The following is a 27,979-nucleotide window of genomic DNA, read 5'->3' on the forward strand; positions in this document are numbered from 1 at the left end:
GGAAACCGCTTATATACCTAATCATGGCACCCACCTGTTCCCAATTAGCCTGCACACCTGTGGGATGTTCCAAATAAGTGTTTGATGAGCATTCCTCAACTTTATCAGTATTCATTGCCACCTTTCCTAACTTCTTTGTCACGTGTTGCTGGCATCAAATTCTAAGGTTATTGATTATTTGTAAAAAAAAACATGTTAATCAGTTTGAACATCAAATATGTTGCCTTTGTAGCATATTCAACTGAATATGGGTTGAAAATGATTTGCAAATCATTGTATTCCGTTTATATTTACATCTAACACAATTTCCCAACTCATATGGAAACGGGGTTTGTATTTTTAAATGGTCCTCAGTAGTCACGTACAAATTTGAGTGAATTATGCAAAATTACTAAAATTTGATCCCCACGAATCATATAAACTCTTTTTCCCCAGGGTCCCCAGTAAGTATGATCAGCACATCAATCCAGGAATTTAAAGACGTGTATGAGCTAACTGGGCAGTGGCCATTTTACCTAGTTTTTTGTGTGCCTCCACAACCTGTAGAAAGGGTGGTCCCCACAAGTCACGATCAAATTCTTGGTTCACATTGCAAATGATAACCAAATGTGTGTGTGTGTGTATGTTCTGGCAATTCTTACTTAATGGGGACATCGCTCTGTTTACACCTTTAGGGGACCTCTGATGGTATGGGGACAAAAAAACAGGTGCCCTAAAGGGAAACCTTTTTAAATAATAGTCAGATCCATACTGAAGATGCCTAAGTCAATTTTAAGCTTTGGCCCATAAAACATGTTTACTGGTTAGTTTGAGTGTGAGACATTTGTAGCTGTACTGCTGTATTCTGAGGATCTCGTCATATTTAATTTGAAGTTTTGAATTTTTTTTATAAATGGTCCTCAGTAGTCATGTACAAATTTGTGTGGATTATGTGAAATTATTTAATTGTGTCCCCATGAACCATATTAACTCCTTTTCCCCAGGGTCCCCAGTAAGTATGATCAGCACATTACTTCATCAATCCAGAGATTTAAAGACGTGTATGAGCTATGTGGGTACTGGCCATTTTACAAAAAAAAATTGTTATGCCTCCACAACCTGTAGAAAGAGTGGTACCCACAAGTCACAAACAACATATTGGTCCACATTGAAAATGATAACTAAATGTGTGTGTTTTGGAAATTCTTACTTAATGGGGACATCACTCTGTTTACACAGTCACCTTTAGGGGACTTCTGACAGTATGGGGACCAAAAAAAAAGGTCCCCTAAAGAGAAACCTTTTTAAATAATAGTCAGATCCATACTGAAGAGGCCTAAGTGAATTTTAAGCTTTGGTCCATAAAACATGTTTACTGGTTAGTTTGAGTGTGAGACATTTATAGCTGTAGTGCTGTATTCCGAGGATCTTGTCATATTTAATTTGAAGTTTTTTATTTTTTTTTATTTTTTATAAATGGTCCTCAGTAGTCACCTACAAATTTGTGTGAATTATGTGAAATTATTCAAATGTGTCCCCATGAACCATATTAACTCCTTTTCCCCAGGGTCCCTAGTAAGTCCGATCAGCACAATATTTCATCAATCTTGAGATTTAAAGACGTGTATGAGCTAACTGGGCAGTGGCCATTTTACTAAAAAAAAATGTTATGCCTCCACAACCTGTAGAAAGAGTGGTCCCCACAAGTCACGAACAACATATTGGTCCACATTCCAAATGATAACTAAATATGTGTGTGTGTGTTTTGGAAATTCTTACTTAATGGGGACATCACTCTGTTTACACAGTCACCTTTAGGGGACTTCTGACAGTATGGGGACGAAAAAAAAAGGTCCCCTAATGGGAAACCTTTTTAAATGATAGTCAGATCCATTCTGAAGATGCCTAAGTGATTTTTAAGCTTTGGCCCATAAAACATGTTTACTGGTTGGTTTGAGTGTGAGACATTTGTAGCTGTAGTGCTGTATTCTGAGGATCTCGTCATATCTAATTTGAACTTTTTAATTTGTTATAGATGGTCCTCAGTAGTCACGTACAAATTTGTGTGGATTTTGTGAAATTATTTAAATGTGTCCCCATGAACCATATTAACTCCTTTTCCCCAGGGTCCCCAGTAAGTCCGATCAGCACATTACTTCATCAATTTAGAGATTTAAAGACGTGTATGAGCTAACTGGGCAGTGGCCATTTTACTAAAACAATTTTTTTATGCCTCCACAACCTGTAGAAAGGGTGGTCCCCACAAGTCACGAACAACATATTGGTCCACATTCCAAATGATAACCAGTGTGTGTGTGTGTGTGTGTGTGTGTGTGTGTGTGTGTGTTAATAGTGGCATTGAGTCTACAGAGATGAAGAAGAGGAGTCTATGCTCTTCCTAATACAATATGGCAGGGTGCATACTCTTGTACGTAATTCATTCTAAAACGTGGCCTTTAAATCTGTTGTTTTCTTTTTTTTTCTTCTTTTCTTTGAATTTATTTATTTATTTCCCGTGGTGGGGGGAATGGCTTCCAGCGTGCCGTAGCATTAAGCAGAGCCCCACCAGCAGGAGCGTAGCTGGCCCTCAAGTCGCTGAAACGTAAAAAAAAATAAAAATAAATAAATCAGGGCAACAAAGGAGCCTCCTCATTCCTGCAAAGGAGCAACATGGCCGGACTTGAACTACCTTGGCAATAACAAATAGAAAGAAAGTCGGCCCGGACACCGACATTAAAAGTCATTAATCATCTCTATTCTCTCTTTACTTTTCAAGTGGCTATAAATCTTAGCAAGATGTACATAAGAATCACTTCCTAATGAAACTGGGCTTTGTTCATTTGTCACCTTTACACCCGTTCATTTAAATTACAAAAACTTCTGACCTTGTGACTCGGATTATAGATCTCGGGTATTTTAGGGCTGAAGAGGAATTAATCCATAAATCTTGATAGTAGAATTGTCTGTTCGCTCCAACCGGAGATCAGCCGCTGTCATCGGTGTAGGGAGTGTTAGCACTCATCTGGCGATTATTTGATGAGTCGGCTTTTTAGCGTGTAAATTACGACAACGTTATGTCTTATTAAACGTTGTAAAATGTTTTGGAGCAAGGATATTTTTCTTATTAAACACAATACATGAAATTAGCATTTAGTATGCTATTTTTTAACGTGTTTTAGCCCATTTTTGTAGAACATTTAAAGTCATGGACAGTGTTACATGGTGCTATCTTCGTGGCATGCAAACATTTTAGCCGATTTTGTAGGTATGAATCAGAAATGATAAATTTGGTTACGCGGTGCTAAGTTGGTAGCATATGTAAAGTGTTAGCATGCTAGTCTTTTAGTCTTTTTAATGCATAAAACTAAAAGTGCTATCTTGGTAACATATGTTAAGTGTTAGCATGCTAGTACTTCGGTCATTTTCCGAGGTATAGAAGTAACAATCATGGATATTATTACATGGTGCTATCGTGTCAATTTGTAGGTATACAACTGAAAGTTATGGATATTGTGACATAGAACTATCTTGCTAGCATATGTTAAGTGTTAGAATGCTGGTATTTTAGCTATGTTCAGGCATAAAACTAAAAGTTATGGACATTGTTACATGGAACTATCTTGCTGCTAGCATATGTTAAATGTTGGCCTGCTCGTACTTCAGTCATTTTCCGTGGTATAGAACTAAAACTCGAGGATATTGTTACATGGTGCTATCTTGATGTTAGCGTGCTGGTATTTTAGTCACTTTCTAGGTGTAGAAGTAAAAGTTATGGCTATTGTGACATGGTGCTATCTAGATAGCATATGCTAAGTGTTAGGATGCGCGCATTTTAGCTATTTTCAGGTATACAACTATAAATTATGGACATTGTTACATGGAACTATCTTGGTAGCATATGTAAAGAGTTAGCATACTAGTATTTTAAGTCTTGTTTTGTGTATACAACTAAAAGTCATTGATATTGGTACACGGAACTATCTTGCTAGCATGTGTTAAATGTTGGCATGGTCGTACTTCAGTCATTTTCCGAGGTATAGACTAAAACTCGTGGATATTGTTACATGGTGCTATCTTGATGTTAGCTTGCTGGTATTTTAGTCACTTTCTAGGTGTAGGAGTAAAAGTTATGGCTATTGTGACATGGTGCTATCTAGATAGCATATGCAAAGTGTTAGGATGCTCGCATTTTAGCTATTTTCAGGTATACAACTATAAATTATGGACATTGTTACATGGAACTATCTTGGTAGCATATGTAAAGAGTTAGCATACTAGTATTTTTAGTCTTCTTTTATGTCTACAACTAAAAGTAATTGATATTGGTACAAGGAACTATCTTGCTAGCATACGTTGAATGTTGGCATGCTCGTACTTCAGTCATTTTCCGAGGTATAGACTAAAACTCGTGGATATTGTTACATGGTGCTATCTTGATGTTAGCGTGCTGGTATTTTAGTCACTTTCTAGGTGTAGAAGTAAAAGTTATGGCTATTGTGACATGGTGCTATCTAGATAGCATATGCTAAGTGTTAGGATGCTAGCATTTTAGCTATTTTCGGGTATACAACTATAAATTATGGACATTGTTACATGGAACTATCTTGGTAGCATATGTAAAGAGTTAGCATACTAGTATATTAAGTCTTGTTTTATGTATACAACTAAAAGTCATTGATATTTGTACATATTGTTGTCTTGCTAGCATATGTTAAGTGTTAGCAAGCTAGTACTTCAGTCATTTTCCGTGGTATAGAACTAAAAATCGTGGATATTGTTACATGGTGCTATCTTGATGTTAGCGTGCTGGTATTTTAGTCACTTTCTAGGTGTAGAAGTAAAAGTTATGGCTATTGTGACATGGTGCTATCTAGATAGCATATGCTAAGTGTTAAGATGCTAGCATTTTAGCTATTTTCAGGTATACAACTATAAATTATGGACATTGTTACATGGATCTATCTTGGTAGCATATGTAAAGAGTTAGCATACTAGTATTTTTAGTCTTCTTTTATGTATACAACTAAAAGTAATTGATATTGGTACAAGGAACTATCTTGCTAGCATATGTTGAATGTTGGCATGCTTGTACTTCAGTCATTTTCCGAGGTATAGACTAAAACTCGTGGATATTGTTACATGGTGCTATCTTGATGTTAGCTTGCTGGTATTTTAGTCACTTTCTAGGTGTAGAAGTAAAAGTTATGGCTATTGTGACATGGTGCTATATAGATAGCATATGCTAAGTGTTAGGATGCTCGCATTTTAGCTATTTTCAGGTATACAACTATAAATTATGGACATTGTTACATGGAACTATCTTGGTAGCATATGTAAAGAGTTAGCATACTAGTATATTAAGTCTTGTTTTATGTATACAACTAAAAGTCATTGATATTTGTACATATTGTTGTCTTGCTAGCATATGTTAAGTGTTAGCAAGCTAGTACTTCAGTCATTTTCCGTGGTATAGAACTAAAAATCGTGGATATTGTTACATGGTGCTATCTTGATGTTAGCGTGCTGGTATTTTAGTCACTTTCTAGGTGTAGAAGTAAAAGTTATGGCTATTGTGACATGGTGCTATCTAGATAGCATATGCTAAGTGTTAGGATGCTAGCATTTTAGCTATTTTCAGGTATACAACTATAAATTATGGACATTGTTACATGGATCTATCTTGGTAGCATATGTAAAGAGTTAGCATACTAGTATTTTTAGTCTTCTTTTATGTCTACAACTAAAAGTAATTGATATTGGTACAAGGAACTATCTTGCTAGCATACGTTGAATGTTGGCATGCTCGTACTTCAGTCATTTTCCGAGGTATAGACTAAAAATCGTGGATATTGTTACATGGTGCTATCTTGATGTTAGCGTGCTGGTATTTTAGTCACTTTCTAGGTGTAGAAGTAAAAGTTATGGCTATTGTGACATGGTGCTATCTAGATAGCATATGCTAAGTGTTAGGATGCTAGCATTTTAGCTATTTTCAGGTATACAACTATAAATTATGGACATTGTTACATGGATCTATCTTGGTAGCATATGTAAAGAGTTAGCATACTAGTATTTTTAGTCTTCTTTTATGTATACAACTAAAAGTAATTGATATTGGTACAAGGAACTATCTTGCTAGCATATGTTGAATGTTGGCATGCTCGTACTTCAGTCATTTTCCGAGGTATAGACTAAAACTCGTGGATATTGTTACATGGTGCTATCTTGATGTTAGCTTGCTGGTATTTTAGTCACTTTCTAGGTGTAGGAGTAAAAGTTATGGCTATTGTGACATGGTGCTATCTAGATAGTATATGCTAAGTGTTAGGATGCTAGCATTTTAGCTATTTTCAGGTATACAACTATAAATTATGGACATTGTTACATGGAACTATCTTGGTAGCATATGTAAAGAGTTAGCATACTAGTATTTTAAGTCTTGTTTTATGTATACAACTAAAAGTAATCGATATTGGTAGATGGAACTATCTTGCTAGCATATGTTAAGTGTTAGCTTGCTCGTACTTCAGTCATTTTCCGTGGTATAGAACTAAAACTGGTGGATATTGTTACATGGTGCTATCTTGATGTTAGCGTGCTGGTATTTTAGTCACTTTCTAGGTGTAGAAGTAAAAGTTATGGCTATTGTGACATGGTGCTATCTGGTTAGCCTATGTTAAGTGTTAGGATGCTAGCATTTTAGCTATTTTCAGGTATACAACTATAAATTATGGACATTGTTATATGGAACTATTATGGTAGCATATCTAAAGAGTTAGCATACTAGTATTTTAAGTATTGTTTTATGTATACAACTAAAAGTCATTGATATTTGTACATAGTGCTGTCTTGGTAACATATGTTAAGTGTTAGCAAGCTAGTATTTCAGTCATTTTCCGAAGTATAGAACTAAAAATCGTGGATATTGTTACTTGGTGCTATCTTGATGTTAGCGTGCTAGTATTTTAGTCAACTTGTAGGTATAAAAATAATAAGTTAAGGGTATTGCGACATGGTGCTATCTATATAGCATATGTTAAGTGATAGGATGCTAGTACTTCAGTCATTTTTCGAGGTATAGAACTAAAAATCGTGGATATTGTTACATGGTGCTATCTTGGTGTTAGCGTGTCAATTTGCAGGTGTACAACTGAAAGTTATATATATATATATATATATGTATGTATATGTATTTATACATATATATTTTTCTTTGATTACTAAATACTGCATATATATATATATATATATATATATATATATATATATATATAAATAAATACTGCATATATATATATATATATGCAGTATTTAGTCATCAAAGCCCTAAAAGATCAATAATGCAGGACACCATTGATTTTAATTACTTTATATTTTTGGAGTAATAACAGTGAAAAGATGAATAAAATACCAATAAATATATTTGGGATCCAAAGGGTGCCCCACTCATAAAGTGATACATTTTTATTAGGTTATTCTTTTACTTTCAACACATAAGTTACACCACAGGATCAGAATATATCGATTTTGCATTTGAAATATTTTGTTTGTTTTATGCTCTTTTGTCAAAGAAAATGTTGATGTTTTTACATGGCAACCACACAAGATATGCATTATTTACAACACAAAACATTTTAAAGTGAAATACTTGAAGTAATTGGAGCCTTGAAAATAATTATAATATAGATTTTTTTGTCATTTTTTTTGAGCGATGGCAAAAAAAGAAAGAAAGAAAAGAAAGTGAAGTGAATTATATTTATATAGCGCTTTTCTCTAGTGACTCAAAGCGCTTTACATAGTGAAACCCAATATCTAAGTTACATTTAAACCAGTGTGGGTGGCACTGGGAGCAGGTGGGTAAAGTGTCTTGCCCAAGGACACAACGGCAGTGACCAGGATGGCGGAAGCAGGAATCGAACCTGCAACCCTTAAGTTGCTGGCACGGCCACTCTACCAACCGAGCTATACCGCCCCCCCCCCAAAAAAAAACAGCCTTTATGGCAGATTTATGTCAACATTGCAACTTTTCCTCGTTAGATTTCATCTCATTTCCCTATTTTTAAGTGTTCATTTTTATTTTTGCAATAGAATTTCCAGAATGTGTGGGGGGCCGGTAAACAAATAGTTGCGGGCCGCAAATGGCCCTCGGGCCGCACTTTGGACCCCCCTGGTCCAAGCCATACATAACCTAAGTCCAATGCAAAGTGTGAGACGCCTTCTCTGGAGTGACAAATCAGGCTTTTCCATCCGGCAATCTGATGGACCGCGTGGGACGGCGTGGCGCAGTGGGAGAGTGGCCGTGCGCAACCCGAGGGTCCCTGGTTCAATTCCCACCTAGAACCAACCTCGTCATGTCCGTTGTGTCCTGAGCAAGACACTTCACCCTTGCTCCTGATGGGTGCTGGTTGGCGCCTTGCATGGCAGCTCCCTCCATCAGTGTGTGAATGTGTGTGTGAATGGGTAAATGTGGAAGTAGTGTCAAAGCGCTTTGAGTACCTTGAAGGTAGAAAAGCGCTATACAAGTACAACCCATTTATCATTTATTTACCAGTCTGGGTTTGGGAGGTTTCCAGGAGAACGCTACATTTCGGACTGCATTGCGCCGATTGTGAAATTTGGTGGAGGAGGAATTATGGTGTGGGGTTGTTTTTTTTATTTTATTTTTTTAGGAGAAGAGGTTGGCCCCTTTAGTTCCAGTGAAAGGAATGGGATGGCACTTCAATTTCAAATGTGAGTCAACATTAAAGGCCTACTGAAATGAGATTTTCTTATTTAAACGGGAATAGCAGGTCCATTCTATGTGTCATACTTGATCATTTCGCCATATTGCCAAGTTTTTGCTGAAAGGATTTAGTAGAGAACATCCACGAAAAAGTTTGCAACTTTTGGTCGCTAATAAAAAAGCCTTGTCTGTACCAGAAGTAGCAGACAATGTGCGCGTGACGTCACGGGTTGTGGAGCTCCTCACATCCTCATGTTGTTTATAATCATGGCCAGCAGCAGCTAGAGCTATTCGGACCAAGAGAGCAACAATTTCCCCATTAATTTGAACGAGGATGAAAAATTCATGGATGAGGACGTTTAGAGTGAAGTACTACAAAAAAAAGAAAAGGCGACGGCTCCAGGCGGCGTTTCAGATGTAATTAGACACATTTACTAGGATAATTGTGGAAGATCCCTTATCTGCTTGTTGTGTTAATAGAAATCTGCGTTCAAAAGACTCCGGCTTATTAGTGATTCCTAGAGCTCAAAAAAAGTCTGCGGGCTATAGAGCGTTTTCCGTTCGGGCTCCAGTACTCTGGAATGCCCTCCCGGTAACAGTTCGAGATGCTACCTCAGTAGAAGCATTTAAGTCTCACCTTAAAACTCATCTGTATACTCTAGCCTTTAAATAGACCTCCTTTTTAGACCAGTTGATCTGCCGCTTCTTTTCTTTCTCCTATGTCCCCCCCTCCCTTGTAGAGGGGGTCCGGTCCGATGACCATGGATGAAGTACTGACTGTCCAGAGTCGAGACCCAGGATGGACCGCTCGTCGGGACCCAGGATGGACCGCTCGCCTGTATCGGTTGGGGACATCTCTACGCTGCTGATCCGCTTGAGATGGTTTCCTGTGGACGGGACTCTCACTGCTGTCTTGGAGCCACTATGGATTGAACTTTCACAGTATCATGTTAGACCCGCTCGACATCCATTGCTTTCGGTCCCCTAGAGGGGGGGGGGGGTTGCCCACATTTGAGGTCCTCTCCAAGGTTTCTCATAGTCAGCATTGTCACTGGCGTCCCACTGGATGTGAATTCTCCCTGCCCACTGGGTGTGAGTTTTCCTTGCCCTTTTGTGGGTTCTTCCGAGGATGTTGTAGTCGTAATGATTTGTGCAGTCCTTTGAGACATTTGTGATTTGGGGCTATATAAATAAACATTGATTGATTGATAGTGTTTTAGTGAGATTGTAAAGTCATACCTGAAAGTCGGATGGCTGCGGTGAACGCCAGGGTCTCTGAGAGAAGCCGAGGAGCCAAGATCACAGCTGCCTTTTTGAGTTGCAGGAGGAGGTCCCATAATCCACTAAAGTCTCCGGTAAGAGCCGACTTAATATCACAATTTTCCCATTCAAAAACTTGCTGGTTGATGTAGAGCATCAATGGCTTGCGAGCCAGATGCGGCTCTTTTGATGACTGCATCTGGCTCTCGGATAAATCTGAGCTGACATTGCTTAACACGATAAGTAATGAATAATTCCACTTGTAATCACAATGTAAAAATAACGTTCAAAATATAAAATAATGCTCATGCATTTGAATCCATCCATCCTTTTTTTCTACCGCACTTGTTCAAGAAGTTGCATTAAGGGTAAGAAGTAATTTATTTATTATTGGTTAGTGTGGGGCTTGCCCTCCTGGGGGTTCTTCAGACCACCAAGCACCGACATGAGAGCCTGTTTCAGGGTTACAATATTGTTTTATTTTTCAATAAGTCTCTCAGTTGCTTTACAGCAATTGTCTTTTTCTCTTTCGTTCTCGCTCGCTCTCTGGCTCCAGCCCCAACCCCGTCTCTCCTCCTGGCTGCTACTTATAGACAGAGGGACAGGTGATTAGATAACAAGGCCCAGGTGGGCCATTTACGCACCTATCGCTTATTTTGAGGCCGATCCTGGCAACACCCCGCGTCGCTGCAGGCCCGCGGGCCACGCCCCCTCCATAGTCAGCTTCAGAATGACAATGTTATTACGAAGAATACGAGACCCTATTATACTCTAGAAATGTTGGTCTTACTTAAAAATGCACACGTTTTGTTGTGTTCAGTGTTAAAAACATATTATATGGCTCCTACAGAAATACATTTTAAAATATTTCGCTTCTTGGCTCTCTCAGTCAAAAAGGTTCCCGACCCCTGATGTAGAGAAACATGTTCGCTTGACCGCTCTGTGTTAAAGCTTCACAACAAACAAAGAAACACCGGCTGTGTCTCGGTTGCTAAAGGCAGCTGCAATCCACCGCTTTCCAATCAACAGCATTCTTCTTTGACGTCTCCATTATTAATTGAACAAATTGCAAAAGATTCAGCGACACAGATGTCCAAATGACTGTGTAATTATGTGATGAAACGAGACGACTTTTATCTGTAATTGGTGCTGAGCTAGTATGTCCGCTACAACCAATAACGTCATCATTCCGTGACGTTTCCAACAAGAAACTCCGCGGAAAGTATTTTCAGAATAATTTACTAGGATAATTCTGGAAAATCACTTATCTGCTTATTGTGTTAATAGTATTTTAGTGAGATTGTAAAGTCATACCTGAAAGTCGGATGGCTGCGATGAACGCCAGTGTCTCTGAGAGAAGCCGAGGAGCCAAGATCACAGCTGCCTTTTTCAGTTGCAGGAGGAGGTCTCCGGTAAGAGCCGACTTAATATCACAATGTTCCCATCCAAAAACTTGCTGGTTGACGTAGAGAAAAATGTTCGCTTGACCGCTCTGTGTTAAAAATAAATGATAAATGGGTTGTACTTGTATAGCGCTTTTCTACCTTCAAGGTACTCAAAGCGCTTTGACACTACTTCCACATTTACCCATTCACACACTGATGGAGGGAGCTGCCATGCAAGGCGCCAACCAGCATCCATCAGGAGCAAGGGTGAAGTGTCTTGCTCAGGACACAACGGATGTGACGAAGTTGGTACTAGGTGGGATTTGAACCAGGGACCCTCGGGTTGCGTACGGCCATTCTCCCACTGCGCCACGCCGTCCCAAAGTGTTAAAGCTTCACAACAAACAAAGAAACACCGGCTGTGTCTCGGTTGCTAAAGGCAGCTGCAATCCACCGCTTTCCAATCAACAGCATTCTTCTTTGACGTCTCCATTATTAATTGAACAAATTGCAAAAGATTCAGCGACACAGATGTCCAAAATACTGTGTAATTATGCGATGAAACGAGACGACTTTTATCCGGAATTGGTGCTGAGCTAGTATGTCCGCCACAACCAATAACGTCATCATTCCATGACGTTTTGAACAAGAAACTCCGCGGAAAGTATTTTCAGAATAATTTACTAGGAAAATTCTGGAAAATCCCTTATCTGCTTATTGTGTTAATAGTATTTTAGTGAGATTTTAAAGTCATACCTGAAAGTCGGATGGCTGCGGTGAACGCCAGTGTCTCTGAGAGAAGCCGAGGAGCCAAGATCACAGCTGCCTTTTTGAGCTGCAGGAGGAGCTCTCCGGTAAGAGCCGACTTAATATCAACAATGTTCCCATCCAAAAACTTGCTGGTTGACGTAGAGAAAAATGTTCGCTTGACCGCTCTGTGTTAAAGCTTCACAACAAACAAAGAAACACCGGCTGTGTCTCGGTTGCTAAAGGCAGCTGCAATCCACCGCTTTCCACCAACAGCATTCTTCTTTGACGTCTCCATTATTAATTGAACAAATTGCAAAAGATTCAGCAACACAGATGTCCAAATTACTGTGTAATTATGCGATGAAACAAGACGACTTTTATCCATAATTGGTGCTGAGCTAGTATGTCCGCTACAACCGCGACATTTTCAACAAGAAACTCCGCGGGAAATTTAAGAATTGTAATTTAGTAAACTAAAGCGGCCGTATTGGCATGTGTTGCAATGTTAATATTTCATCATTGATATATAAACTATCAGACTGCGTGGTCGCTAGTAGTGGCTTTCAGTAGGCCTTTAAAGACCCAAATGGGGCCCCAAGCTACATTTTGTCAAGGGCCACACAATCAACCGGCCCAAACTGCAGTTTGTGTGCCCTCAGGTTGTCCCCGGGATTTGATTTCCAGCCGCTCCCCTTTTTTTCCCGGGTGCAGCCAGACGCGTCGGGGGCGGGGACGGGTGGGCGGTGATAGGGAAGGTGGGGGTGGGTGGGGGGGGGGCGGGGGGGGGGCGCCCGCACTCAGGCCAAAGGGCCGGGGCGGCTCTGAGCGCGCTCCCTCGTGCGGCCGGAGCAGCCGTCGCGCTGATGCAAAGTGACAGGGACAGATGTGACATATCGGTTCCGACACACTTCCGTACCACCAGTCACAGGCTGGGGGTGACTCACCCCCCCCCCCCCCATGCGCCGGTCCTGTCCCCCCGCTGCAGGACAACACGACGATGCTCGAATGAACCTCGCCGTCGCCCTCACCGCTGCCAGGTATGGGGCTGCCATACCTAATTACACTGAAGTGGTGCACCTAGTGAAGAGGGCAGAACCACACAGACAGGGTGGAGGGGTGGGTGGGGGTTGGGGGCCGTGCCAAGTGCACTGTAGGCATGTGATAACAGGTAAATCCAACAAAAGCCCCTCTTTCCTGGAGCCCCTCACACCGGGGGCCCTACACCCCCCCTCTCACCCGTTTGCACACAGCCACCGCACGCCCGACGCGGAGGCTTTTAATATTTCGTAAGCGATGCAGAGCAGCCCGCCTCAGATCTTGCAGAGGTGGAATTAGCCGACTCCAAATGGCCTTACTTATCTCTTAAATGTCATGCATCGGAAGAATAAAGGTATGAAGGAAAAAAAAAAAATAAAAGAATAAAATCATGCATAACCAGGATTTTTTTTGAGGATCTCGAACACATCACCACCCCCCCAAAAGATGGAAGTGCGCCACTTGAAGGCGACGTCTTACTTTAAGAGTGGCGGAGGAGGAGGGGCCCCCGCCTGTGGAGAGAGAGATTATATGGCGAAGAGTTCCGCCGTCATCATTTCCAATGACGTCCATCCAGCTTTCCGCTTATCCGAGGTCGGGTCGCGGGGGCAGCAGCCTAAGCAGGGAAGCCCAGACAAGTTTAGTTTCTATAGTGCTGTGGCTTCGTAAAAAAATGACCGGCGGGCCGCACTTAGGACACCCCTGGGGTAGGGAGTAAAAAAAACATTGATAAATAATAAATAATATTAATTCATGAAATAAATATTTTTTTCATCCATCCATCTTCTTCTTCAGCTTATCCGAGGTCGCGTCGCGGGGGCAGCAGCCTAAGCAGGAAAGCCCAGACTTTCCCTCTAATACTACTAGTTGTGTACAAGTTTAATTTCTATAGTATGAGAAGTTATAATACAAAAGGTTGCTGAAGTGCGATCAGGGTGTGAAGTAATAAAAATAATAATAATAATAATAATTCATGAAATAAATATTTTTTTCATCCATCCCTCCATCATCTTCTTTCGCATATCCGAGGTCAGGTCGCGGGGGCAGCAGCCTAAGCCTAAGCAGGGAAGCCCAAACTTTCCCTCTACTACTACTAGTTGTGTACAAGTTTAGTTTCTATAGTATGAGAAGTTATAATACAAAAGGTTGCTGAGGTGCGGTCAGGGGTGTCCAAAGTTTTTCCACTGAGGGCCGCAAACTGAAAAATCAGAGCAAGCGGGGGCCATTTTCATATTTTTTATTTTAAAAACCAATGCAATATATGGATAAAAAATATACATTTAGGCTTCCACCCAGTTATGATCCCAAAGGGTTTTGGTAAAAAAAAAAATGAAAAAAATCTGTCATTATTCAGTATTATAAGTTTTATTATTATGCAAGTTTTAAATCTCTAGATCAACATTAGAAGAAAAAAATGAAAAAAAAAACAAAATATGCAATATTTTCACCCAATAACTTTTTTAGGTGGAATATTTGAGATGATTTAATTGGAGCCTTCATTTTGGATTTTGATTCATTATTATTTTTGGAGCAATGACACTTAAAAACAAATCACACTAAAATAATTGGGGATCCAAAAGTGTCCTACTTATTAAAGTGTTAAAAAAAATTATTTGTATTTTTTTTACTGTTTAGTTTTTAGCACAATAATCTCGAGATTAACTTCAGATATGTCCGTCAATTTTAAGTTTTATTTTTGTTCATTTTTTGTTTGTTTGTTTTAGTCCCTTCTTTGAAAAAAAAAAAAGCTCAGTTTTTTATATGGCAAAACACAAAATATGCAAAATTTTCACCCAATAACTTTTTTAAGTGGAATATTTGAGATTGTATAATAATTGGAGCCTTAATTTTGGATTTTGATTCATTTTTATTTTTGGAGCAATGACACTTAAAAACAAATCACACTAAAATAATTGGGGATCCAAAAGTGTCCTACTTATTAAAGTGTTAAAAAAAATTGTTTGTATTTTTTTTACTGTTTACTTTTTAGCACAATAATCCTAAAATCAACTTCAGATATATCCGTTAATTTTAAGTTTTATTTTTGTTCATGTTTTGTTTGTTTGTTTTAGGCCTTTCTTTAAAAAAAACAAAAAAAAAAAACAGCTCAGTTTTTTATATGGCAAAACACAAAATATGCAACATTTTCCCCCCAAAAATATCTCTAAGTGGACTATTTAATGTGACGTAATCGAAGCCTTAAATCGGTCAATAATTCAAAATGACATTGATTTTGATTCATTATTATTTTTTGAAGAAAGAAACAGCCTGCATGGCAGCTTTGTGTTATAAGAGGAAGCATTGCAAGAATTTCTTGTTACATTTCACCTGTTTGCTCTTTTATACCACTTTTTATGTTTTTCATTATTTTCAATTGTAATTTTAAAATGTGCCGTGGGGCCGTTAAAAAATGACCCGCGGACCGCACTTAGGACACCCCTGGGGTAGGGAGTAAAAAAAAAATAAAAAAATATATTAATTCATAAAATAAATATTTTTTTCATCCATCCATCATCTTCTTCCGCTTATCCGAGGTCGGGACGCGGGGGCAGCAGCCTAAGCAGGGAACCCCAGACTTTCCTCTACTACTACTATTTGTGTACAAGTTTAGTTTCTATACGAAAGGTTGTTGAGGTGCGGTCAAGGTAGGGATTAATAATAATAAAAAAATAATAATAATGAGTCATAAAATAAATATTTTTTTCATCCATCCATCATCTTCTTCCGCTTATCCGAGGTCCGGACGCGGGGGCAGCAGCCTAAGCAGGGAACCCCAGACTTTCCTCTACTACTACTATTTGTGTACAAGTTTAGTTTCTATACGAAAGGTTGTTGAGGTGCGGTCAAGGTAGGGATTAATAATAATAAAAAAATAATAATAATGAGTCATAAAATAAATATTTTTTTCATCCATCCATCATCTTCTTCTGCTTATCCGAGGTCAGGCTGCGGGGGCAGCAGCCTAAGCAGGAAAGCCCAGACTTTCCCTCTACTACTACTAGTTGTGTACAAGTTTAATTTCTATAGTATTAGAAGTTATAATACAAAAGGTTGCTGAAGTGCGATTAGGGTGTGAAGTAATAAAAAAAAAAAATAATAATAGTGATAATAATAATTCATTAAATAAATATTTTTTTCATCCATCCCTCCATCATCTTCTTCCGCTTATCCGAGGTCGGGTCGCGGGGGCAGCAGCCTAAGCAGGGAAGCCCAGACTTTCCCTCTACTACTACTAGTTGTGTACAAGTTTAATTTCTATAGTATGAGAAGTTATAATACAAAAGGTTGCTGAGGTGCGATCAGGGTAGGGAGTAAACAAAAAAACAAAAAAAATAATTATTCATAAAATAAATATTTTTTTCATCTATCCATCCATCATCTTCTTCCCTTTATCCGAGGCCGGGTTTGCAGGGGGCAGCAGCCTAAGCAGGGAAGCCCAGACTTCCCTCTACTACTACTAGTTGTGTACAAGTTTAGTTTCTGTATGAGAAGTAATAATACAAAAGGTTGCTGAGGTGTGGTCAGGGTAGGAAGTAATAAAATAAAATAAAAAAACGTAATAATAAAAATTCGTAAAACAAATACTTTTTTCATCCATCCATCCATCATCTTCTTCCGCTTATTCGAGGTCGGGTCGCGGGGGAAGCAGCCTAAGCAGGGAAGCCCAGACTTTCCCTCTACTACTACTAGTTGTGTACAAGTTTAATTTCTATAGTATGAGAAGTTATAATATAAGATAAAAAGTTATAATACAAAAGGTTGCTGAGGTGCGGTCAGGGTAGGGAGTAATAAAAAAATAAAATAAATACATGATGATAATAATAATTCATAAAATAAATATTTTTTCCATACATCCATCCATCAGCTTCTTCCGCTTATCTGAGGTCTGGTCGTGGGGGCAGCAGCCTAAGCAGAGAAGCCCAGACTTTCTCTCTACTACTACTAGTTGTGTAGAAGTTTAATTTCTATAGTATGAGAAATTATAATACAAAAGGTTGCTGAGGTGCGATCAGGGTAGGTAGTAATACATTTAAAAAAAATAATAATTCATAAAATAAATATTTTTTTCATACATCCATCCATCATCTTCGTCCGCTTATCCGAGGTCGGGTCGCGGGGGCAGCAGCCTAAGCAGAGAAGCCCAGACTTTCCCTCTACTACTACCAGTAGTGCACATATATAATTTATGTATGAGAAGCAATAATACAAAAAGTGCAATCAGGGTAGGGAGTAAAAAAAAAATAAAAAAAATTCATAAAATAAACATTTTTTTCATCCATCATCTTCTTCCACTTATCCGAGGTCGGGTCGCGGGGGCAGCAGCCTAAGCAGAGAAGCCCAGACTTTCCCTCTACTACTACTAGTTGTGTACATGTTTAATTTATGTATGAGAAGCAATAATACAAAAAGTTGCCGAGGTGCAATCAGGGTAGGGAGTGAAAAAAAAAAAAATCATAAAATAAATATTTTTTTCATCCATCATCTTCTTCCGCTTATCAGAGGTTGGGTCGCGGGGGCAGCAGCCTAAGCAGGGAAGCCCAGACTTTCCCTCTCCCCCAGCCACTTTGTCCAGCTCCTCCCGGGGGATCCCGAGGCGTTCCCAGGCTAGCCGAGAGACATAGTCTTCCCAACGTGTCCTGGGTCTTCCCCGTGGCCTCCTACCGGTTGGGCGTGCCCTAAACACCTCCCTAGGGAGGTGTCATACTTGCCAACATTCCCAATTTTCCCGGGGGACTCCCAAATTTCCTCGCACCTCCTGAAAATTTCCCAGGGCAACCATTCTCCCGATTTTCACCCGGACCCCAACATTGGGGGCGTGCCTTAGTGTACTGCCTTTAGCGTCCTCTACAACCTGTCGTCATGTCCGCTTTTCCATCATACCAGCAGCCAAGTCTCATAATATATACAGCTTTTACATACACACACACACACTTATGTGCATACTTGGTCAACAGCCATACAGGTCACACTGAAGGTGGCCGTCTAAACAACTTTAACACTCTTACAAATATGCGCCACACTGTGAACCCACACCAAACAACAACGACAAACACATTTCGGGAGAACATCTGCACCGTAACACAACATAATAAATACCCAGAACCCCTTGCAGCACTAACTCTTCCCGGACGCTACAATACACACCCACCGCTACCACCAAACCCCGTCCCCCCATCTCCCGAATTCGGAGGTCTCAAGGTTGGCAAGTATGGGAGGCGTTTGGGCGGGATCCTGACCAGATGCCCGAACCACCTCATCTGGCTCCTCTCAATGCCGTCCCGTCCATTTTCTACCGCTTGTCCCTTTCAGGGTTAGAGGCTGAAGCCTATCTCAGCTGCATTCAGGCGGAAGGCGGGCGCCTTTCAAAATACACGTTGTCCTTTTTCTTTAGGTACACCTTCCTCTTAATTGAATAAGTGTGAATTGAAGTGAATTATATTTATATAGCACTTTTTCTCTAGTGATTCAAAGTGCTTTTACATAGTGAAACCCAATATCTGAGTTACATTTAAACCAATAATATCAGATGAAGGGGCTACTCTAACCCTCAGGGATCCCCTAAATATGGGAAATGTTGTATGTTATAGGGCGGTGTTTTTCAACCACTGTGCCGCGGCACACTAGTGGGCCGTGAGATACTGTCTGGTGTGTCGTGGGAAATTATGCAACCTCACCTAATTGGTCCAAACATTCCATCCAACCATTTCCTACCGCTTATTCCCTAATTATTTTTTTAGAAATCCATCCATCCATGCATTTTCTACCGCTTATTCCCTTCAGGGTCGCAGGGGGGTGCTGGAGCCTATCTCAGCTACAATCGGGCGGAAGGCGGTGTACACCCTGGACAAGTCGCCACCTCAAATCAATAATTATATAACCTGCAAAATAATGTGCCGTTGTCCCGCGTTTGTTGCCGTGTAGAGCTTGGCAGGGCAACCAGCAGGTGGCAGAAGGTTTGTCGTGACCCCAACATGCAGAGCACAGCGGGAGACAGGGTGCAGGTAAAAAAAAAAAAAAAGTATGCAACGCTTAAAACAAAAATGAACAGAAAGGCAAGTCCCGCTAGGAATAGGCACTGAAGCATAGGGAAGGCTATGCAAAACGTAATTAAATCTGAACTGGCTGCAAAGTGAAGAAAAACAGAATGCTGGACGACAGCAAAAACTTACTGTGTGTGGAGCAAAGACGGCGTCCACAAAGTACATCCGTACGTGACATGACAATCAACAATGTTCCCAGAAAGAAGGATAGCGTCCGCACAACTTAAATGTAAATCTGAACTGGCTGCCAAGTGAAGAAAAACAAAATGCTGGACGACAGCAAAAACTTACAGCGTGTGTCCGTATATGACGTGAAAAAAATCAACAATGTCCCCACAAGGAAGGATAGCGTCCGCAAAACTTTAATGTATATCTGAACTGGCTGCAAAATGAAGAAAAACTAAATGCTGGACGACAGCAAAAACTTACTGCGTGTGTCCGTACACGGCATGACATATCAAATATGTCCCCCCCAAGGATAGCGTCCGCACAACTTAAATGTAAATCTGAACTGGCTGCCAAGTGAAGAAAAACAAAATGCTGGACGACAGCAAAAACTTACAGCGTGTGTCCGTATATGACGTGAAAAAAAATCAACAATGTCCCCACAAGGAAGGATAGCGTCCGCAAAACTTTAATGTATATCTGAACTGGCGGCAAAATGAAGAAAAACTAAATGCTGGACGACAGCAAAAACTTACTGCGTGTGTCCGTACACGGCATGACATATCAAATATGTCCCCCCCAAGGATAGCGTCCGCACAACTTAAATGTAAATCTGAACTGGCTGCCAAGTGAAGAAAAACAAAATGCTGGACGACAGCAAAAACTTACAGCGTGTGTCCGTATATGACGTGAAAAAAAATCAACAATGTCCCCCCAAGGAAGGATAGCGTCCGCAAAACTTTAATGTATATCTGAACTGGCGGCAAAATGAAGAAAAACTAAATGCTGGACGACAGCAAAAACTTACTGCGTGTGTCCGTACACGGCATGACAAATCAACAATGTGCCCACAAGGATAGTGTTCACACAACATAAATGTAAATCTGAACTGGCTGCAAAGTGAAGAAAAACAAAATGCTGGACGACAGCAAAAACTTACTGCGTGTGTCCGGACTTGACATGACAAATCAACAATGTTCCCACAAGGAAGGATAGCGTCCGTACAACTTAATTGTAAATCTGAACTGGCTGCAAAATGGAGAAAAACAGAGTGCTGGACGACAGCAAAAACTTACAGCGTGTGTCCGTACATGACGTGACAAATCAACAATGTTCCGACACAAAGAAGCATAGCGTCCGTACAACTGAAATGTTCTTGATTGCCAATTCAAAGCAGGTGCAGGCAATAGCGCTCCAAGAAAGATGTGAAGCTGGTAGAGGGAAACACCAGCAAAAACAGGAAGAGCCACCAAAATAAAAGCGCATGACAGGAACTGAAGCACTACACACAGGAAAACATCCATCCATCCATTTTTCTACTGCTTATTCCCTTTGGGTGCCTATCTCAGTTACAATCTGGCGGAAGGCGGTGTAGTGAAGTGAAGTGAATTATATTTGTATAGCGCTTTTCTCTAGTGACTCAAAGCGCTTTACATAGTGAAACCCAATATCTAAGTTACATTTAAAGCAGTGTGGGTGGCACTGGGAGCAGGTGGGTAAAGTGTCTTTGCCCGAGGACACAACGGCAGTGACTAGGATGGCGGAAGCGGGAATCGAACCTGCAACCCTCAAGTTGCTGGCACGGCTGCTCTACCAACCGAGCTATACCGCCCCACTCTGGACAAGTCGCCACCTCATCATCGCAGGGCCACAAGGAAACAACAAACTAAAAAAAAAAAATTCAAAAAAACCTGGTGGAGTTTAATTTTTTTAATGTTTCTGCTGCTGGTGTGCCTTCGTATTTTTTCAATGAAAAAAATGTTCCAGCCATAAAAATCTTAACAGTAATTTCTAATTTATTTATACTTTTTTTTAATCTATTTTTTGCTTTCAATGCTTAAATCCTTAGATCTATCCTCCAGTTTAAAGTTGTTGTTGTTTTAATAGCAAAAAACAAACGAACTTTGCAATATCAACTAATGTTTACTTATATAGTCCTAAGTCACGAGTGTCTCAAAGGGCTGCACAAGCCTCGACGAACATCCTCGGCTCAGATCCCACATCAGGGCAAGGAAAAACTCAACCCAACTAGTGTTGTCCCGATATCAAATATATATTTTGATACTTTTCGGTACTTTTTCTAAATAAAGGGGACCACAAAAAAATTTAATTATTGGCTTTATTTTAACAAAAAAATCTTAGGGTACATTAAACATGTTTTTTATTGGAGTTAAGTGCTTCAATAAAATAGTGAACATACAAGACAACTTGTCTTTTAGTAGTAAGTAAGCAAACAAGGCTCCTAATTTAGCTGCTGACATATGCAGTAACATATTGTGTCATTTATCATTCTATTATTTTGTCAACATTATTAAGGACAAACTGTAAAAAAAATAATTATTACTCTACTTGTTCATTTATTAATATCTGCTTACTTTCTCTTTTAACATGTTCTATCTACACTTCTGTTAAAATGTATTTACCACTTATTCGTCTCTTCTTTGATACTTTACACTAGTTTTGGATGATACCACACATTTGGGTATCGATCCGATACCAAGTCGTTACAGGATCATACATCGGTCGTATTCAAAGTTCTCATGTGTCCAGGGACATATTTCCTAATATGAATTTTAAAAAAACAATGCTAAAAAATCTCCATGTAATCATAGTAGTATCGACTAGGAACGCTCCTGTACTTGGTATCATTACAGTGGATTTCAGGTGTCGATCCACCAAATGGCGATTGTTTAAATTTTGACTCCGGTGAGTTACGGTGTGTAGTGAAGCATGTTTAGCTATTCCTCGTCCTGCAGTGATAATGCTACTTGTAAGAAACTTACTTTATTTGTTGCCGTTGAGGCGAGGATTAGTGATTAAAGGGGAACATTATCACAATTTCAAAAGGGTTAAAAACAATAAAAATTAGTTCCCAGTGGCTTGTTGTATTTTTTTTCAAAATTTTACCGGTCTCGGAATATCCCTAAAAAAAGCTTTAAAGTGCTTGATTTTCGCTATTTGCGATGCGACTTTCCATTTCCCTGTGACGTCACACAGTGCTGCCAATGTAAACAAACAATGGCGAATAGCACAGCAAGATATAGCGACATTAGCTCGGATTCAAACTCGGATTTCAGCGACTTAAGCGATTCAACAGATTACGCAGGTATTGAAACGGATGGTTGGAGTATGAAAGTATTGAAGAAGAAACTGAAGCTATTGAGCAAATAGCTATTGACGCTATTCATAGCCATAGCATGGCCGAATAGCTGCGTTAGCATCGCCGGTAAAATGTGCGGACCAAACGATCAGGACTTTCGCATCTTGTGACACTGGAGCAACTTAAATCCGTCGATCTGTAAGTGTTTGTTTCGCATTAAATGTGGGTGGAAGGAAACGTAATATAGTTGCAAATGCATCTGCAGGATATCCATACATCTCTGTGCCATGTCTGCTTTAGCACCGCCGGTAAATAGCATGTTAGCATCGATTAGCTGGCAATCAACGTCAACAAAACTCACCTTTGTGAATTCGTTGACTTTATCGTTGCAAATGCGTCTGCAGGTTACCCATACATCTCTGTGCCACGTCTGCTTTAGCACCGCCGGTAAATAGCATATTAGCGTCGATTAGCGTAGTGTGTTAGCATCGATTAGCTGGCAGTCACGCCGCGACCAAATATGTCTGATTAGCACTTAAGTCAACATCAACAAAACTCACCTTTGTGATTTTGTTGACTTTATCGTTGCAAATGTATCTGCAGGTTATCGATACATCTCTGTGCCATGTCTGCTTTAGCACCGCCGGTAAATAGCATGTTAGCATCGATTAGCTGGCAGTCAACGTCAACAAAACTCACCTTTGTGAATTTGTTGACTTTATCGTTGCAAATGCATCTGTTGGTTATCCATACATCTCTGTGCCATGTCTGCTTTAGCACCGCCGGTAAATAGCATGTTAGCATCGATTAGCTGGCAGTCAACATCAACAAAACTCACCTTTGTGATTTCGTTGACTTTATCGTTGCAAATGCATCTGAAGGTTATCCATACATCTCTGTGCCATGTCTGCTTTAGCACCGCCGGTAAATAGCATATTAGCGTCGATTAGCGTAGCGTGTTAGCATCGATTAGCTGGCAGTCACGCCGCGACCAAATATGTCTGATTAGCACTTAAGTCAACATCAACAAAACTCACCTTTGTGATTTCGTTGACTTTATCGTTGCAAATGCATCTGCAGGTTATCCATACATCTCTGTGCCATGTCTGTCATCGCCGGTAAAATGTGAAGACACTCTGGTACATTCAACGGGGGTCTGGCGGCAGACACTTTCGCATCTACGGGCCAGTGGTGCAACTTGAATCCCTCCCTGTTAGTGTTGTTACACCTAAAATGTGGAGCCACTTTGGTACATTCAATGGGGGTCTGGCGGCAGACACTTTCGCATCTACGGGCCAGTGGTGCAACTTGAATCCCTCCATGTTAGTGTTGTTACACCCTCCGACAACACACCAACGAGGCATGATGTCTCCAAGGTTCCAAAAAATAGTCAAAAAAACTGAAAATAACAGAGCTGAGACCCGGTGTTTGTAATGTGTTGAAAATGAAAATGGCGGCTGTATTACCTCGGCGACGTCACATTCTGACGTCATCGCCTCCAGAGCGATAAACAGAAAGGCGTTTAATTTGCCAAAATTCACCCATTTAGAGTTCGGAAATCGGTTAAAAAAATACATGGTCTTTTTTCTGCATCATCAAGGTATATATTGACGCTTACATAGGTCTGCTGATAATGTTCCCCTTTAAGAACAAAGTGAAAGTCATGGATATGTAACGGTAGCAAGCTAAGTGTTAGAAATATACCATTTCAGGACATTTTTGTAGGTATAAAATTAAACATTATGATATTGCTACAGTACATCTTGTCAGCATATGCTAAATGTTAACGACTCCGCATTTTAGTCTTTTTTATTTATGTATTAAAAGTGAGAGTCATGGATTTTTTTTTACATGCAAACGAATATTTGTCATATCCACACTGTGTAGTCCCTTATTATCTCGTGTACCTAACGTGTCTTGGTATGGTGTCTCGTGTCAAATTAGACGAGGACACCGTGTCGCTCAACCCGCTCGTCCGAACACGTCATCTTTTCTTTTTGAAAGCTCATTACCTACCGTATAGCTCCTTTAACAGCCAGCACCGCATTAACAAACATTTGCCTTGCGCAATTTTCAAAAGGCTCCCTCAGTCACTGCCACCGGGCTCGGGTGTGACACAAACAAGGCAAGAGGGAAATTAGGTATGTCGGTTTCCTATTAATTACAATCCTGGGAAGTCTCCCATGGACACACCGGAGCCACTCTATTACGGTGAGAGGGGGGTGGGTTGGGGGGGGGGGGGGGGGGGGGCGTTCGCTGATAAATTAATAATCCGGCTTGTCACCAGCCGGAGATGAATAGCCCCTGGTGATTGATGCTGTTTTCTTTCATAGGGCAGGAATTTGATGTCAGAGCCAAATGTGTTATCAATGCCACGGGACCTTTTACCGACGCGCTTCGGAAAACGGATGATCAGAAGAACTCCGGCATCTGTCAGCCCGGTGCCGGGGCACACATCGTCATCCCGGGCTATTACAGGTAACTAACGGCCGGGCCCCTACGTCTCTGTCACTGTCCCCCGGTATCACCCGCTCCTTAGTGCTGTCGGCTCAACGCTTCATTAGCCACGTGCCAGCAGAGGCTCTTGGTCACAACAACAAGGGAGATGTCTGCCAGCTCTTCTGGAATGCTTTGGAACTGTGATCCACTGGTAAGGAGTCTGTTCACTGTCTTGTTCAGCCAGCCTCGACTGTCTTGAGGCGCTATTTTTTGGGTTGTGAAAATCCGGAGGCACAACCCCAGCAGTCATTTTTGGGTGTTCGGGTCTGTGGGACCCGTTTTCATTTTTTGTTAAAAGAAAAATGATACAATTAATGCATTTTTCAAACTGGGACTCACTGACTTGGGCTCATTTTCTGTGAAGAATATATATCAGGCTAATAAGGTGTGGAAATTGAAGTTCTGTGTACCACACTTACCCACCCACCCACACACACAGTAGGCCTAGGCTTGAAGAGAGAGTGAAGGTACACAGAACATCAGAGGGCCAAATGTGCGAGAAAAGGAGAGCAGACAGTGTTGACAATTTTGCAACTTTTTGTGCGAAGCGTAGGTAAAGATAGTGTAGGTACACAGAACATCAGAGGGTTAAATGTGCGAGAAAATGAGAGCAGACAGTGTTGACAAACAATGTTGCAACCTTGTGTGGGAACTACAGGTAAAGACAGTGTAGGTACATAGAACATCAGAGGGTCAGATGTGCGAGAAAAGGAGAGCAGAAAGTGTTGACAAACAATATTGTAACCTTGTGTTGGAACCGTAAGGAAAGACAGCGTAGGTACACAGAACATCAGAGGGTCAAATATGCGAGAAAAGGAGAGCAGACAGTGTTGACAAACAATGTTGCAACCTTTTGTGGGAACCGCAGGTAAAGACAGTTTAGATACACAGAACATCAGAGGGTCAAATGTGTGATAAAAGGAGAGCAGACAGTGTTGACAAACAATTTTGCAACCTTGTGTGGGAACCGCTGGTAAAGATAGTGTAGGTACACAGAACATCAGAGGATCAGATGTGCGAGAAAATGAGAGCAGACAGTGGTGACAAACAATGTTGTAACCTTGTGTGGGAACCGCAGGTAAAGATAGTGTAGGTACACAGAACATCAGAGGGTAAAATGTGCGAGAAAATGAGAGCAGACTGTGTTGACAAACAACGTTGCAACCCTGTGTGGGAACCGCAGGTAAATATAGTGTAGGTACACAGAACATCAGAGGGTAAAACGTGTGAGAAAATGAGAGCAGACTGTGTTGAAAAAACAATGTTGCAACCTTGTGTGGGATCCGCAGGTAAAGACAGTGTAGGTACACAGAACATCAGAGGGTCAGATGTGCGAGAAAATGAGAGCAGACAGTGTTGAAAAACAATGTTGCAACCTTGTGTTGGATCCGCAGGTAAAGACAGTGTAGGTACACAGAACATCAGAGGGTCAAACGTGCGAGAAAATGACAGCAGACAGTGTTGACAAACAATGTTGCAACCTTGTGTGGGAACCGCAGGTAAAGATAGTGTAGATACACAGAACATCAGAGGGTGAAATGTGTGAGAAAATGAGAGCAGACTGTGTTGAAAAAACAATGCTACAACCTTGTGTGGGAACCACAGGTAAAGACAGTGTAGGTACACAGAACATCAGATGATCAAATGTAATTCAAATTCTAAACCACACTGTTAGAATAATCATGTATATAGAACCCACGCATTCACGGGGAGAACATGCAAACTCTGTGTGGAGTTTGCATGTTCTCCCCGTGAATGCGAGGGTTCCCTCCGGGTACTCCGGCTTCCTCCCACTTCCAAAGACATGCACCTGGGGATAGGTTGATTGGCAACACTAAATTGGCCCTAGAGTGTGAATGTGAGTGTGAATGTTGTCTGTCTATCTGTGTTGGCCCTGCGATGAGGTGGCGACTTGTCCAGGGTGTACCCCGTCTTCCGCCCGATTGTAGCTGAGATAGGCGCCAGCGCCCCCCCACGACCCCAAAAGGGAATAAGCGGTAGAAAATGGATGGATGGATATATTATCTCACAACTTTAGTCCGTTGCTAGAGTTAGTAGCTATTGTGCTCAAGCAGCATTGTTTTCCATCTGTGCAAGGACAACTTCTTGTCTGAGGGGTGGCCTCAGCCACAGATTTTATCTTTGTTTTAGCCCGCTAAACAACCAAGGACTTCAATGACCTCAATGACAATGTAAGCATGCAGACGAAGCAGAAACAAGGCAATCACAAGCCCCCAGCAGATTCCGTCACGCATTGTGCATACTGGACCTGCTTTGCATGATATATGTGACCGCTCCTTTTAGAGGGCGGCCTCAGTGATGTTGACCGTGGAACTCCTGAATAAATAGAGGGACGCGGGAGCTGTACCTTAGAGCGCAGGGCGGGACTGTGACTAAGTGTGCAGCGCCATTCGTTCTCCTCATGAGCTAAATTGAACTATGTCTCTGCATAATTCCTTGCTTCTTGTCTGATTAATAGATGTCATCAGTGTTTGAACTTGACACACCAAGCCCAGCAGCACTCTGAAAGGCCTACTGAAATTTATATTTTCTTATTTAAACGGGGATAGCAGGTCCATTCTATGTGTCATACTTGATCATTTCGCGATATTGCCATATTTTTGCTGAAAGGATTTAGTAGAGAACATCGAGGATAAAGTTCGCAACTTTTGGTTGCTAATAAAAAAGCCTTGCCTGTACCGGAAGTAGCAGACGCTGTGCGCGTGACGTCACGGATTGTGGAGCTCCTCACATCTGAACATTGTTTACAATCATGGCCACCAGCAGCGAGAGCGATTCGGACCGAGAAAGCGACAATTTCCCCATTAATTTGAGCGAGGATGAAAGATTCGTGGATGGGGAAATTTGGAGTGAAGGACAAGAAGAAAAAAAAAAGGCAATTGCAGTGGAAGCGATTTAGATGTTTTTAGACACATTTACTAGGATAATTCTGGAAAATCCCTTATCTGCCTATTGTTTTAGTGAGATTATACAGTACATGAACGTCGGAGGGGTGTGGCCACGGGTGTGTTGAACGCCCGAG

General features: G+C 40.8%; 1 protein-coding gene across 7 annotated transcripts in view; it reads right to left on the bottom strand.

Annotated features, from left to right (window-relative positions):
- The window catches only part of nr4a2a (nuclear receptor subfamily 4, group A, member 2a), a 460,443-nt gene that overhangs the window by 283,612 nt on the left and 148,852 nt on the right, over positions 1-27,979 (bottom strand). For 2 of the 7 annotated variants that reach the window (XR_009802875.1, XR_009802871.1), the window contains one exon: positions 13,612-13,747. The exons of the other annotated variants lie outside the window; for them this stretch is intronic. The gene's annotated coding sequence lies outside the window, so the exon portion shown is untranslated. The remainder of the gene's footprint in view (positions 1-13,611; positions 13,748-27,979) is intronic. 7 annotated transcript variants of the gene reach the window in all.

This window comes from Nerophis ophidion, linkage group LG19 (genome assembly GCF_033978795.1).
Source record: "Nerophis ophidion isolate RoL-2023_Sa linkage group LG19, RoL_Noph_v1.0, whole genome shotgun sequence".
NCBI lineage: Eukaryota > Metazoa > Chordata > Actinopteri > Syngnathiformes > Syngnathidae > Nerophis > Nerophis ophidion.